Here is a 15653-nt window from a genome sequence, read left to right on the forward strand (position 1 = left end):
CCAATTGCACGAATTGATTTAGATAGTGCTATTATCTGGAGTGAAAAAAAATTGGTTGAATATTTTTTTCACGAAATTCACGTTGTTGAAGTTTTCTCTATAAAAACGCGCTGCGCAGGAACTGACTTCTCATACAAGAGAACACCAGATTGAACCGCCTAGTTGATAAGAAATCTTGGCAAAAATTTCTTCCAAAAGTACTGGGACATTCTAATTAATATTTTTGCTGTGAATGGTCATCGGAAGCTTGCTCACATTCGACAAATTTGCCTGCTGATAACAAAATGAAAGTGATCTGTAATCTGGTTAAAAGTTACGCACTTTCAATTTTCTTTTATAGATTAAACATTTGATTCCCCATTAAAGTCAGAATATAACGTTTACAGAAAATTCGGGCGGAAAACTTTTTCAATCAAGTACCTGAGTATAATAATAAGCTCCTTTCTCCTATAAAATTTCCTGGCATAGTCCTCTGATGAATTTCATAACAAACCAAAAATGCCAAAATTTATTGAGGCAGAAGCATTATCCAAACTCAGATACTACTGCTACTCTTCTGGATGGGAACCATAAGAAACCCTAAATCAAAACTGAAAATCCCCGAAAGGATGCAAAATGAAGATGGCGGAAATCATGTTTGGTTTGAACTAATTTTCATTATTCTTGTTATTTTATGATTCCTACCAGATAACAACCGAACTTGTTAGACTCAAGTAAAGCCACTAATTAGACTAGTTTTCTTCATTACAAAAAAAATTATTCGTTTTTAAGAAAAAATTGCTCACGTTACTTGAGTTTAAAAAATGATTAATTGTGCTACTCTGACGTTTTCTTTCAACTTTTTAATTAAAAATAGATGTCAGCAATGGACGTCAGAGCATAAGTAAAGCAGCCGTTTTTAGTCGAGACCAAACAGTACCAGAAAAACCAAACACCTCAACCGTTCAATTTGTTTATATGATATCAGTTTATAAAAGGCAAGTCTTGGAAGAAATCTCAAAAAGCAAACCGCGTTCAAAATCGGCTGTTGACATGTTATCTTTTTTCCTCAAAACAGCAACACATTTCTTGATAAACCTTTTTGTTTTTTCTTGTTCGATTAACAAATGCCAATTTCCAGACAAAGGGAAGAAAAGTGGTGTACGACTTCATTTTAAGAGGGTAACAAACTTGATATCAAAAAGTATCGACCAATTGCAATACTACGTCCTTGCCATTAGTGTTTGGAAGGCTGGTGTATAATCTTTTTACGCAATTAATTCGAATTCGAAACCAACAATTCAACAAGAGGCTTGGTTTTTGCATTGGTTGGTTAACCATAACTCAATTCCGTGTTTATTGTAAGAAACTGTATTGAGAACCAACGGCTAAAAGGAAAACAATGCACTTTTCCATGATATAGTGGAAGCGTTTGACACAACTAACTTCAGGTTTACAATCAAAAAATCTCTCATTATAAAATTGATTAAAAAAACCAGTGGCGGACCACATGGGTTATATTTTGCATTTTTTCTGTTTTCGGTTTAAATGAACAATTTATCAGTAGTTTTCTTGAATGGAATTTTTTTTTGCGGACGGATGAAAATATTTTGGCCCAGATACTCATCAACCAATTGCACGAATTGATTTTGATAGTGCTATTATCTGGAGTGAAAAAAATTTGGTTGAATATTTTTTTCACGAAATTCACGTTGTTGAAGATTTCTCTATAAAAACGCGCTGCACAGGAACTGACTTCTCATGCAAGAGAACACCAGATTGAACCGCCTAGTTGATAAGAAAACTTGGCAAAAATTTTTTCCAAAAGTACGGGGACATTCTAATTAAAATTTTTGCTGTGAATGGTCATCGGAAGCTTGCTCACATTCGACAAATTTGCCTGCTGATAACAAAATGAACGTGATCTGTAATCTGGTTAAAAGTTACGCACTTTCAGTTTTCTTTTATAAATTAAACATTTGATTCCCCATTAAAGTCATACTACAACGTTTACAGAAAATTCGGGCGGATAATTTTTTCAATCAAGTACCTGAGTATAACAATAAGCTCTTTTCTCCTATAAAATTTCCTGGCATACTCCTCTGATGAATTTCATAACAAACCAAAAATGCCAAAATTTATTGAGGCAGAAGCATTATCCAAACTCAGATACTACTGCTACTCTTCTGGATGGGAACCATAAGCAACCCTAAATCAAAACTGAAAATCCCCGAAAGGATGCAAAATGAAGATGGCGGAAAGCATGTTTGGTTTGAACTCATTTTCATTATTCTTGTTATTTTAGGACTCCTACCATATAACCACTGAACTTGAAAGACTCGGGTAAAGCCACTAATTGGACTAGTTTTCTTCATTACAACAAAAATTATTCGTTTTTAAGAAAAAATTGCTCACGTTACTTGAGTTTAAAAAATGATTAATTGTGCTACTCTGACGTTTTCTTTCAGTTTTTTAATTAAAAATAGATGTCAGCAATGGACGTCAAAGCATAAGTAAAGCAGCCGTTTTTAGTCGGGACCAAACAGTACCAGAAAAACCAAACACCTCAACCGTTCAATTTGTTTATATGATATCAGTTTATAAAAGGCAAGACTTGGAAGAAATCTCAAAAAGCAAATCGCGTTCAAAATCGGCTGTTGACATGTTATCTTTTTTCCTCAAAACAGCAACACATTTCTTGATAAACCTTTTTGTTTTTTCTTGTTCGATTAACAAATGCCAATTTCCAGACAAAGGGAAGAAAAGTGGTGTACGACTTCAATTTAAGAGGGTAACAAACTTGATATCAAAAGGTAGCGACCAATTGCAATACTACGTCCTTGCCATTAGTGTTTGGAAGGCTGGTGTATAATCTTTTTACGCAATTAATTCGAATTCGAAACCAACAATTCAACAAGAGGCTTGGTTTTTGCATTGGTTGGTTAACCATAACTCAATTCCGTGTGTATTGTAAGAAACTGTATTGAGAACCAACGGCTAAAAGGAAAACAATGCACTTTTCCATGATATAGTGGAAGCGTTTGACACAACTAACTTCAGGTTTACAATCAAAAAATCTCTCATTATAAAATTGATTAAAAAAACCAGTGGCGGACCACATGGGTTATATTTTGCATTTTTTCTGTTTTCGGTTTAAATGAACAATTTATCAGTAGTTTTCTTGAATGGAATTTTTTTTTGCGGACGGATGAAAATATTTTGGCCCAGATACTCATCAACCAATTGCACGAATTGATTTTGATAGTGCTATTATCTGGAGTGAAAAAAATTGGTTGAATATTTCTTACAAAGTTCACGAAATTGAATTCTTCTCTAAAAAGTTACGCTGAATAGGAACTGACTCTTCAAGCAGATGTCTAGTAAAATTTCCTGGTATACTCGTCTGATGAATTTCAAAACAAACCAAAAAAACCCAAAATTTATTGATGCAGAAGCATTATCTAATTTCAGATACTACTGCTACTGTTCTGGATGGGGTTCATCAGAAAACCTAAATCAAAACTGAAAATCCCCGCAGTGGTGCAAAACCGAGATGGCGGAAACCATATTTGGTTTGAATTCATTTTTTAATATTCTCGTTATTTTGCGATTCCTACCAGATAACAACCGACCTTGTAGCACTCAAGTAAGGCCACTAATTGGACAATTTTTCTTCATTACATCAAAAATTATTCGTTTTCTAGAAAAAAATACTCACGTTACTTGAGTTTAAAAAAATGATTAATGGTGCTACTCTGATGTTTTCTTTCAACTTTTTAATTGCCAATAGATATCAGTAATGGACATCAGAGCATATGTGAAGCTTTCGAAACACATTTTTCATCACTTCTTTTAATCGGGACTAAACTGTACTGGAAGTACCAAATATTTCAACCATTCAATTTGTTTTTGTGATATCAAATTGTAAATGGCAAGTCATGGAAAAAATCTCAGATACCAAATTGCGTGCAAATTCCGTTGGTGACATGTTACCTGTTTTCCTCAAAACAGCTGCACATTTCCTGATAAACCTTTTGATCTCTTGTTTGTTAAACAAATGCAAGTTCCGAGACAATTGTAAGAAAAGTGGTGTGAGATTTCATTTTGAGAGGGGTAACAAATTTGATATTAAAAACTAGTGACCAATTGTGATACTACGACCTTGTCATTAGCGTTTGGAAGGTTGGTGTATAATCTTTTTAAGCAGTTAATTCAAAACAACTTTTCAACGAGTGGCATGGTTTTTGCATTGATCGGTTAAAAATAACTCAGTTCCGTGTTTATTGTAAGATACGGTATTCGGAACCAGCGGCTAAAAGGAAACCAATATATTTGTTCCTTGATATAGTGGAAGCGTTTGACACAACTAACTTCCGATTTACTATCCACAAAATATCTCAATGTGGATTTAGTGAAAATTTCTTTCTGTTTTTTGAAAACGTACTTTTAGACACGCAACAGCGAGTAGTTATTTCAGAAATTTACGCTGAATATTGTGAAGGTAACCAGTGCAGGACCACACGGGTTATTTTTTGCAGTTTTTCTGGTTTCGTTTCATATGAACAATTTACCAGTAGTTTTCTTGAAAATAAAGTTTTTTTTTGCGGTGGAATTGGTAAATTTTTTTATTAATTCCACAAACTGATTTTGGTAGTGCTATTACCTGGAGTGAAAAACAAATTGGTTGAATATTTTTTTCACGAAGTTCACGTTATTGAAATTTTCTCTACAAAATCGCGCCGAACAAGAACTGATTTTTCAAGCAGGAGAACACCAGATTGAACCCTTCTAGTTGACAAGAGATCATAGCGTAACTTTCCTCCAAAATTACTGGGACATTCAAATTAATATTTTTGCTATGAAAGGTCTTCGGACGCTTGCTCATGTTCGACAGCTTTTGCCTGCTGATACCAAATGAACGTTAGTTATCTGTAATCTTGTTAAAAGTTACGCACTTTCAATTTTCTACTATAGATTAAACATTTGGATCACCATTATAGTAAGACTACAACGTTTGCAGAAAATTTGGGCGGAAAATTTTTTTTCGTTCAAGTACCTGAGTATAACAATGCGCATTTTTCTCCTATAAAATTTCCTGGTATACTCCTTTGATAATTTTCAAAACCTCTAAAAAAATGACAAAAATTATGGAGGCAGAAGCGTTATCTGAAATCAGATACTACTGTTACTCTTCTGGATGGGATCCATCAGAAAACCTATATCAAAACTATAAATCCCCGAAGTGGTGCAAAATGAAGATGGTGGAAACCATGTTTGGTTTGAATTAATTTTCATTATTCTTATTATTTAAAGATTCCTACCAGATAACCAACGACCTTGTAAGACTCAAGTAAGGCAACCAATTGGACTAGTTTTCTTCACTACAACCAAAATTATACGCTGTCTAGAAAAAAAGTGCTCACGTTACTTGAGTTTAAGAAAATGTTTAATTGTGCTACTTTGACATTTTCTTTTAAATGTTTAATTGCAAATAGAACCAACTTCTTTCAATTTTAGCTGAATACATAGCGTGAGTCTTATTTTCTCAAACTTATCGCTATAGTTTTAAGGCGGAATACATTCGTTGTCTCAACTTCCCCTTTATTTCTCTCTCTCTCTCTCTCTCTCATTCACACACACACACACACACACTCTCGGCTTTCTATCCCTTTCTGTCTTAATTATTATCTCTCCGTTGAATATTCATTTATCTCACTTTTCACTTTTGTATAATGTGGTCAGGTGCTGTATTTTGATTTCAGCTTATTTGGCAATAATTTTTTTGGAAATTTTCGTTTTTCGTCCTCTTGAAAGGCTCAGTGTTTTCCGATTTTCACAAAATACTCACAGACATATAATTTATGATATACTTACTGTTACATCTGAAGGTTACATTGTGCCAATCTATGAGTCACTCAGTGATCATAAGGATTTGTTTAAATAGAATTCTCAATTCACTTTATATAGGTATTTAACGTTTTAAATTTTTTCAGCTTTTTGGTAGGTGCATTCACGTCATTTTCTGAACATAAATCTTGGATACGAAGAAAATTCTCTTAGTTTCTAAAATGTGGTGTTTTAATTTAACGAACTGTTCGATTGTCATGAGAGGAAGCCATTAGTTCCCAATAGCAATATTTGCGTCTGTTTTTCAAAATTGAAAGATCTAGTTCTCTTTTTAGCAATTTTGTTAGAATTCCATGTACTTCTTCCCTCAGCCAAAAATGGCTTGATAAAAATAACAGGCAGAAAAGATGACAAAAACAGTATATCTGAGAGTCATTTTTTGTCAATATTACAGGTCAAAAATTTTCGACATTTAATTATTCAAAATGCTATCGAGTCTCTAAAAACAGTTTACTCAGTTTTCACTAAGAATTCAAAAGGCCAAACTGTGTAAATCTGCATTTTTGTAATAAGTAACAAATCTCAAATCGCATTGTCAAAAATCAAATTCTGACTGATATCGTGAGTTTCAAGATAGTTTTCAGATTCGGTCAATAACTTCACAAATTAAGTCCGTTCTCTTTTTGTTGATAAAGTTGTCAGCATGACAAGAATCAACATACTGTGCCACACCACCCATAAATTTCAATAGATGTCATTTTATGATTTATTTGTTTTGGTCCTTTTAAATAAGGGAGTATGAATGTATGGTAATTATTTAGTGCTAAAAATATTCTAAAAATAGAAGTTTCAAGAATGATCTTTCTGTCTCTTATTAATGTAAACGATCCATCTTGTAAACATTTCAAATGAATTCTTTTGTAGAAATGTGCTCAACTCATGTTATGACGAATCAATGGGAAAACAAAAAAATCTAAAACCGTCAAGGCTATATCAAAAGTCATATACTGGCATAAAAAATAGGAAACAATTAAAACTTGATTCACTCAATTTTTACATGGGAACGAGAAGATACAGGTCGAATCAACAAAGTTGCATGTTTTCAATCACAAGTAATTCCCACTTGAATATGCGCAGCCGTAAATTTACGCAGTCTTCACAACAATTTTGAGAACACATAATGTAACTTATCATCGTATATATTTATTCATGAGTAATAGGTACAACTCTAACAGAAAGAAACATACAAATTGATTAGTCAGTTGTTTCGCATAGTAATTTGAGTGGCACAAATTTTAAGGCAGTTTTTCATTTAGTCAATTTACACGAGAGATATATTTCTTGCCCTAAGCTATGAGTGTTTTTATAGGAGTTTCTGTCGAGCGTAAGTGTTTTTTAACTCAAATTTTTCCCGATATCCGGAGATCACTGTTCCACGTTTGTAGCTATTTTTGCATTTTTTTCTCTAAATATGAGCCCATCTAGTCATTTGAGATAATTTTAGGCTAATTTGATCAGATTTATCAAAACTGGATTTTCCATCTAGCGTAAAACATTATCCAGACGAATGAATAAAAAAAATTTCAAGAAGTTGGAGAGGATTAAAATTTGTGACTGACATCGCGTTTAAATCTCCGATATAGAGGAATAAAAAAAGTTAGCAAAATTGGCAACTGAAAGAAAACATTGTTTATTTGATTTTATTTTCAGGAAATTGTAAAGTTTTTATTGTACTTTACTTTAATAATTTAAGTGTCTATTAGTTTTTGGACTATTCAGAATTAATTAAACAAAGTTACCTCGAAGATGGGATTTTTGATCGGAAAGCTTTCCATTAACTGCATATGGTCTGTTGCTACAAAAACTAAAAGCAGGATGGAAAATTTTTTCTGAATTTTGTTTCCATGATTGAGTTATTTTTTTGTGGCCCGGTGTCAATGTTCTCAAATTGAACGTACACTATGGTACCAAAAAGATACGTACAGCATGATTTCTGCTTTTAAAGCATGATTCGTGCTTCATAAGCATGATTTGCGAAAAGGCGTGAAAAAAGGTGTGAAAGTTAGAAGTTTTAAGAGATATTTCATTCTCACTTTCTCCGCTTAAACAAAAAAGGTGGTTAAACCGCTTTGTTCTTATATCGTTTGCCAAGTTGTTACGCTAAGAGATGTCGGATTTTTATGGTCTAAAATACAAAAGCAACTCAAACTAAAATCAAGATCCAGTGCAGAGTATGCATAAAACCGTTACCTGAAAAACAACAGTTTTGAGGCCCAAAAATCGAGCGGAAGACCCCCCAAATTGTCAAAAAAATCAGAAAAAGAGTTAGTAGTTAGTTGCCGATGTTTTGAAAGATCCCAAAACCTCACTGGAGCGAATTAGTGTGGTTCATAACGCTTTCTCCTGCTACGATACAATTTCCAGAGGTACAGTTAGACGAATTCTCAAAAAATATGGCGTTTTTTCAAGAAATGCTGCAAAAAAAATCAGTTTGAAGAATAAAAGCGTTTTCGTTCAAAATGGTGTATCAATATGCTCAAGAGGCCGTTCTCTTTCTGGCAGAATGTGGTTTTTACTCATGAAACAAGGGTGCGCATCTCCAGCGACGGAATTGTTAGAGTTTTTCGAAGAAATGGAACGAGATTTCTTGAAAAGAACACAAAAAATTTGAGTTCGGACAAACGATAACTTATGTTTTGGGGTGCAATACAATCAGATGGACGGAAATTGCTTGTCAAGTGTTCAAACAAGCTAAATGCTGTCGGTTATTTGGAAATTTTGAAAATTTACGAAGAAAAAATGCATTTCCTGGACCTTATTTTTCAGCAAGATAATGCTCCTGTGCAAAAATCGAAGATTATCGGGAATTTCTTTCAAGCAAACGAGTGGGAGGTACCGGAATGGCCAGCATACAGTCCAGATCTGAATCCTATTGAAAATTTATGGGCGATTTAAAGCAGCGATTACGAAAAAAGACAGTTTTTTGGGAAAACTTAGAAGAAAAAGTGTATGAAATTTGGAATGAAATTGACGCAGACGTCGTGAGAAACCTGTATGAAAACTATACAAACCGTCTACTAGACGTTAAAAAAGCTAAAGATGTAATGACGCGTTATTAGAGAACTAATTTGAACTCCAAATATGTTATATTATTTGTTGTTCCTACTGCTTTTTTTGAAAATCTTTAGGTGTACGTAGCTTTTTGGTACCATAGTGTATATCAGACTGATCCGCCAAAGAAGAGTTTGATGGCAGCCACCCTTGTGATTCCGGTAATGCAGTAAACACGAAAAATTATTTTTAATAAAACTTGGTTGAATGACAAACTGGGGTCTCAAATTTCAAACGTTAATTTAAATGACCTTCAATTGTATTAATGCGCTGTCTTTTTTACGACTCGAATAGGAGCATTGATGGAACGTCATTTTTATCGATCAATAACTGGAGTGTATTTAAAACAGGATGTAAAAATCAATACGGGACATAGAAACCAAATGTACAGGTCAAAATGTTTTTCTGTTCATGCCGCATTTTTGAGAAAGCAACAAAAGAACGTGTGAAAAAAATTTTGTCAAACCAGTGGTATACTTTGCTCACGTGCGGCTTTATTGAAGCAGTTTTTTTAGTTTGTAGTTTAGTTTTTCGGTTAGATAGTCTTTTCTAAACCAAACGCATAATTGTACGTTTGAAAGCATTCTTGACCGTTCCTGACATATACTCGAAATATACTCTTGGGCTACTTTTGTGACATCGACGTTTTAGAATTTTATGTACTTTTGTGCTTTTTCTCATGTTTTAAATGTCTTGCGAATGAATTTTTTTCGGTTTAAATTAGTTTTTATGCTAGTTGTTGCGGCCATTTGATTTCATTATTATTATTTTAAGTTTGTTTTGGTAAGAAAAAAGACTAAATGTAAGCAAATAGTAACCATTTTTTCGGTTTTAAACTTTTCTCTGATTTTTGTGCTTCTTCTGCCTTTCAGAAAATTTTAAGGTTCAATCGTTCGATTACGGTTGTTGGTAGTGTCATTTCTACTAAATGAAAAGAAATGAAGGTTTGATATCACATTTTCAGAAAATATATTAATTAAGAAAGCAGTTTTTAATCCGGATTGTCACATCAGCTTACATCAGCTGATGTAACAATTGATTGTTACATCAGCTGGATTGTTACATCAGCTGGATTGTTACATCAGCTGGATTGTTACATCCGCTGGATTGTTACATCCGGACTGAACATAGTTAAAAATTTTAACAGGCTTATTAGCTTTTGTCCTTTAATTTTGATTTCTCAATTTGAGATACATCGCTGGTCATGTATTGATTTTTTTTTGTTAATCATTCTTAACTCAAATCGCAAAATCTATTATAAAAAGGCTTTTGGATTCGCAGCTGATGAAGTGTTTCCATGAAAAAAAATTTCAAAATTTGCATTTTCCCTGAAAATTGTACACTCTACTTGTTGTTTCAAATTGAATGGTATAACGAAGTTAATAGTTTTATCAGTTAAAAGTTGGGTATGGTGTTAATTGAAGTTTACTTTTTCCGATGTTTTCCGAAGTTTTCTGGCACCTTTTTTTAAAGATCTGTTCAACTATTTTAATGTTCCAAAGAGTCGAATTGAAGTTATCGATTTCGTGACGTCGAAACAGGAAGTTTTTAGAAATATCGAGTGGTTTTGCGTCGTGAATTTTTATCACTCCAACTTTAAAGAAGAGTGACAACACGGTGTATGTCTTAAAATTGGCTTTCTCACCTGAGTTTTTTTGTTCAAATGCGTAAATCTTTGGTTGAATTCCAATGTTTTCTCAATTTTGATGATGGAATTTGTTTTTTAAATGGTTTTCCATTCCATTGAGTCCAATTCAAGCCCATTTTTTTAGTGAATTAGAGTCCTTGGATTTAAAAGTCAGTTGAAACTATAAAGTTTTTTATAATGAATATCTGAAAACTGTGAGAAAGTTTTTATGCCCCGAAAAGAAATTAGAGCATTTAGTTCCCAATATTCCAATGGAAATTAAAGTTCATTGGGAATGAAAACAAGACATGACTTGCGATGTTAAATTTAGATTTTGCAGGATACACGTAAAGTGTGTTTGTTCCATTGTAATAAACTTGGCTTCTTGATTGCATAGAATATACAATTGATAATTACATGGAGCGAAACCAAAAACTAAGCGAAATTGATGATTTTTGAATACTATAGGAAAAAATATCGCAGCGCAAACCGCACAGTTCAAAGTATTTCTTGCTTTTTGACACAGCAAGAGAAACTAATTGTTACTTATCTACAATAACAAAAAATTCGAAGAAAGTGACAAAATGCACCCACTCATTATTCTTTAGCATTAAGAAATTAAATAGTTTTTTTTTAACCAAAAAATGGTGTGAAAAATAAGCATGAAGGAAGTCTGATAGCTTATGGTAAAAACATCTATAGATCTGTGTAAACTCACCCTTAAAATCAAAATCTTATTCAAACTCTTTATAACAAATTTCATTTTAGAAAATTCAGCAAAAAAAGATTCTGTTGTAAAATTTAAGCTTCCAGTGAATGAAAACTAAACTTAGCAATTCGAACTTACATCGATATTAATCAGAGATTGCTCAATTTATTATAAAACTTCTTTATACATACCATGAAGTGAAAAAATGTTGCAAAAGCTCTGAAAAAGCAATTTTAACAAACAAAATGGAAAGTTGAAGATTTCAGTAAATTGCTAGGTAACAACCAAAACAGACAAATATAAAATTGAAAAAAAACTTTATTGTCAAACAATTTGAACACTTCTGATGTCTGATACTGCAACGTTTCTGCAAAAGCAAAATTGCTTTTTACAAACTTTATACCATACATCATAAGAGAATAAACTAATCCTAATGTAACCATTCTAGAGTTTTCAATAGCAGAGAAGCTGTCTGCAATACGAAACTGAACTAAAAGACATTGCCACAGACAATAGATACAACCAAATTGCACACAAAATCAATTTTCTGCTACGACTACACAACTATTTCTGATTTAAACAGTTAGGTTGGTTCAATATTTCTTTTGCAAAACAGTTTTTGTATATTTTTGCAAATTACTTTATGCATCTTTGTAATTTATGTAAAACAGAAAAATTTTTGTTGTTATTACCAGATACGAAATTAGAAATATCAAATTCGCTCTAGGACACTTTACATAAAAGTAGTTTTTTAGATTATCAAATTAAAATCTGACTACTACACTAAACTAAAAATCTTTTTAAAAGATGTTGTTACATTAAAAGTAAATGGTCCAAAGAACATCCAGAACTCATCCAAAAAAATTAAACTTCATAAATTGTATGCAATAATTATCTCAATTCATTGCACATATCATGTACAAAAAGCAAAAACCAAATACGTTCCAAAAATCAGTGTTTTCTGCATTGTCAACTTCTAAAAAAACGTTGAGCAGGAGGGACGCATACCTGTTTTTTGTTCAAATCAATACTATTTCAAATTAAATTTTATATGACTAAATGGTCCGAAGAACATCCAGAACTCATCCAAAAAAATTAAACCTTTTAAATTGTATGCAATAATTATCTCAATTCATTGCACATAACATGTAAAAAAGCAAAAACCAAATACGTTCCAAAAATCAGTGCTTTATGCATTGTCAACTTCTAAAAAAACATTGAGCAGGAGGGACGCATACCTGTTTTTTGTTCAAATCAATATTATTTCAAATTAAATTTTATATAACTGGTGTCTTTATGCCTATTTTTAAAGTGCAATTAATTATTATTTTGGTTTGTTTGTCTCCATATATTATTGCTCACAATTGCAGCCGAGCTGACATCAATCCAAAAGAGACCATTCTTAGATATTTTAAAACTTAGATAAAGCGGTTTAGCAGCTAACAGGCGTATTTACATTTTGATTGTGAGCAATTCATGTATAACTTTAAATAACAGTTGGTTTTCAGTAATAAAAATTAAGCAAAATTTTACAGCAAAATAATTTTTAAAATTCAATTGACCGACAAATGGTGATCAATAACAAGGCATCATTTCCAGTCAATATTAAGAATTTTTACAATTTTCCAGTCTATTTTTACAAGGTAATTTTTTAATTTTATTAATTGCCAGAATTTTTTGTTCCCAAATAGCTTCGTTTAAATGTTCGACAAATCTTTTAGACATGCCAATAGAAATTTTAATTCTAGTTTGATTGATTTTAACTGGACGTCAACTCATTGTAAATAGTCACAGAGTTTTTGTGGTGGATAATTCTTTCTTTGCAGTTGCCAAAATGGGGTGATGTCTATCCAGGTAATAAATTTTGATGTCTTCCTTTTTTCACTATGAGACACAAGTAATGAGTTATCTTGTTGTAAGGGAAGATTTCAAAATTGCTTTTGGTGAACTCCTGTTTAAAATTTTTATCAGTTTTATTGATAGCAAAAATTAAAAGCTGCCCATGTGATTTTTTCCAAAAGAAATCAACGATCGAGTTTGTCGCAAAAATTCTCAAATGTTTCGCCAATCTTAAAAGTTACCAAGAAATGGTGTAGGAGTTCTGCATACAAAACAAAACCCATACAATTTTAGTGCTATCTGACGCAATACTACTCTCCTATTGCTTTGTTGTATGTCGACATAGTAAATCAATAAATCAGGTTATGGCAGCTGGCTAGAAGTGTAAACCATCACTACAGAAAGCAGTGGATTTGCAGTAGAGTTACTTTTTACAACTCTGCAAAGATACAATCCGCTGGCTGACAATTCAAGCCTGGCAGCAGATGATTAGCTGCGAATGACATACTCTGATGGGCGCGGCGACTAAATACAGCGATTTGGCATGAGCAGTGAGAGCGAATGGTTTGCTTGTTTGTTTACTGCAGTAACGCAAACACTTATGCGCTGTACTATATAGTGATGACTGTAATGTACTTGATTTCAATAGATTATTCTTGCATTTTTTTTCTTAAAATGGTGGATTAAATTTTGACTCCATTCATTAGGATTTGAATTTTTTCTCGGCTAAAAATTTCTCATAATTTTTTTATAGCTAATGGAACCTGCAAACTGCATATTAAAAGTATGTTTTTTACCTCTGGAATTTTATAATCACGTTTCCCAACCTCAGATTAACTTTTGTTGTTCTTTTTCAACCGACTGCCAAGTCACCGTAGTTGACATTGTCAGTTCGTGCTTCTTTTGTACGATCTTTTTTCAATAGCTTTTCCGTTATTTCTCCTTTATTGTTACTTTTTCTGTTATTTTGCGTATAAATTACCGTGAATGAAAAATTTTGGAACGATATTAGAATGGTGATTGTTCCTAAAATGCGATAAGAATGCCTCTTGCATACCTATTTAATTTCCATCATCTGATTAATGTTGTTATCGGTAACTGCTGTTTCGGTTATGGTGGCTTATTAGGCCTTTTGAACCTGGAGTCTGCTAAATTGTTAGACTCGTAAGCTTGTTTTAGACTGACTTTCACTGCAATTTTCCTGTGCAAAACATTCTAATGTCTGGATGCCATTAAAATTCTTTGAACACATCAATAACTTATTCCTCCCATGTCCTTTTCTCGCGTTCTGAGAGAACCCAGGAGACTCAAGTGAAACAATTTTGCCGAAAACATGATTGGGGTGTTCATAATAGCAGCCTAATGCGCCATGCAGTTTTCCATGCAAAGTATAATGTAGTTTGCTTTGATTGAACCCAATTTCTAAAATTCCAAGATAACCCTACGGCTATTGACTTTTCGTAACAAAAATTGATAAGGCCATTCGAGCCTCGCAAATTGACATAAGTTGGCAAACAATGAAAAATTCATCATCAATTTCTACCTGTTTTGTGGTTGCATGGAGTTTTAACCTAGCTTATTTCGACAGGGACCCAAGATGAGATCCTCTACCCAAAAGGTCTGAGATGCCGGTCACACAGACTTGAGTCCCGGAGAGTGTGGTCTGGACTAACCAGACCGAAAAGTGGGCATAGACCACCCTTGGCCACAAAAGACCAAACAGACTTTATTCATTTTTGGCCAGACTGAACAAACTCTTGTCCAGACCACTAGCCCGACAGAAGACTCGACCAAAACTTTTTCCTGACCATTGAGTTGGGGCGTATCGGATCGGACCCCCTGCAGGCGGCCCAAGCCGTTCTAGCCAATACCTGTGATCGATCGCGGGAACCTCTTCCTGGGGAAAATTTGTAATACCATAGAAAACTGTCATTTTCTAAAATTTCTAAAAATGGTGCACGCACAAGCATAAATGAACTTACCTGTGCGTCTAAACACAGCTTAAAATAACTCGTAACTTCTCAATGTAACAAGATGCGCGAAGATTTTTCAAATGAAACTTACTAATTATATTACTAATTCGTTACTTCGCGTGTGTAACAATATTCCGTTACGCTGTACACACTCGCAGTGCTTGAAACAAAGAAGAAGTCAGCCCTCGAGAATTAATTTGATTATTGGCGTAGTGAGAGCTCCCCAAGAACAATTGTCAAAGTTGAAGATCATCACAGTCCAAAATAGTTTTTAGCTCTCTGTTGTTGTACATGTGAGAATCAACACAATACATAAGATGAGAAAATACAATCAAAGCTAATGAAGTGAGCTCTCAATTAGCACGCTTAACTCAAAAAGAAAATCATAAAAAATTACCAAATTTAATTTCTTAATTTGATATATACACCAATTTAATTTAATTTAATTTAGTTTAATTTAATTTAATTTAATTTAACTTAATTTAATTTAATTTAATTTAATTTAATTTAATTTAATTTAATTTAATTTAATTTAATTTAATTTAATTTAATTTAATTTAATTTAATA

General features: G+C 32.9%; 1 protein-coding gene across 1 annotated transcript in view; it reads right to left on the reverse strand.

Moving 5' to 3' along the window:
• LOC142335219 (neuronal acetylcholine receptor subunit alpha-9-like) overlaps positions 1-15191 on the reverse strand; it is a 133570-nt gene extending 118379 nt beyond the window's left edge. Inside the window, exon 1 of the mRNA XM_075383614.1 lies at positions 15095-15191. The gene's annotated coding sequence lies outside the window, so the exon portion shown is untranslated. The remainder of the gene's footprint in view (positions 1-15094) is intronic.
• Positions 15192-15653: the final 462 nt, after the last annotated feature.

The sequence above is a fragment of the Convolutriloba macropyga genome, chromosome 2 (genome assembly GCF_964194025.1).
Source record: "Convolutriloba macropyga chromosome 2, txConMacr16.3, whole genome shotgun sequence".
NCBI lineage: Eukaryota > Metazoa > Xenacoelomorpha > Acoela > Convolutidae > Convolutriloba > Convolutriloba macropyga.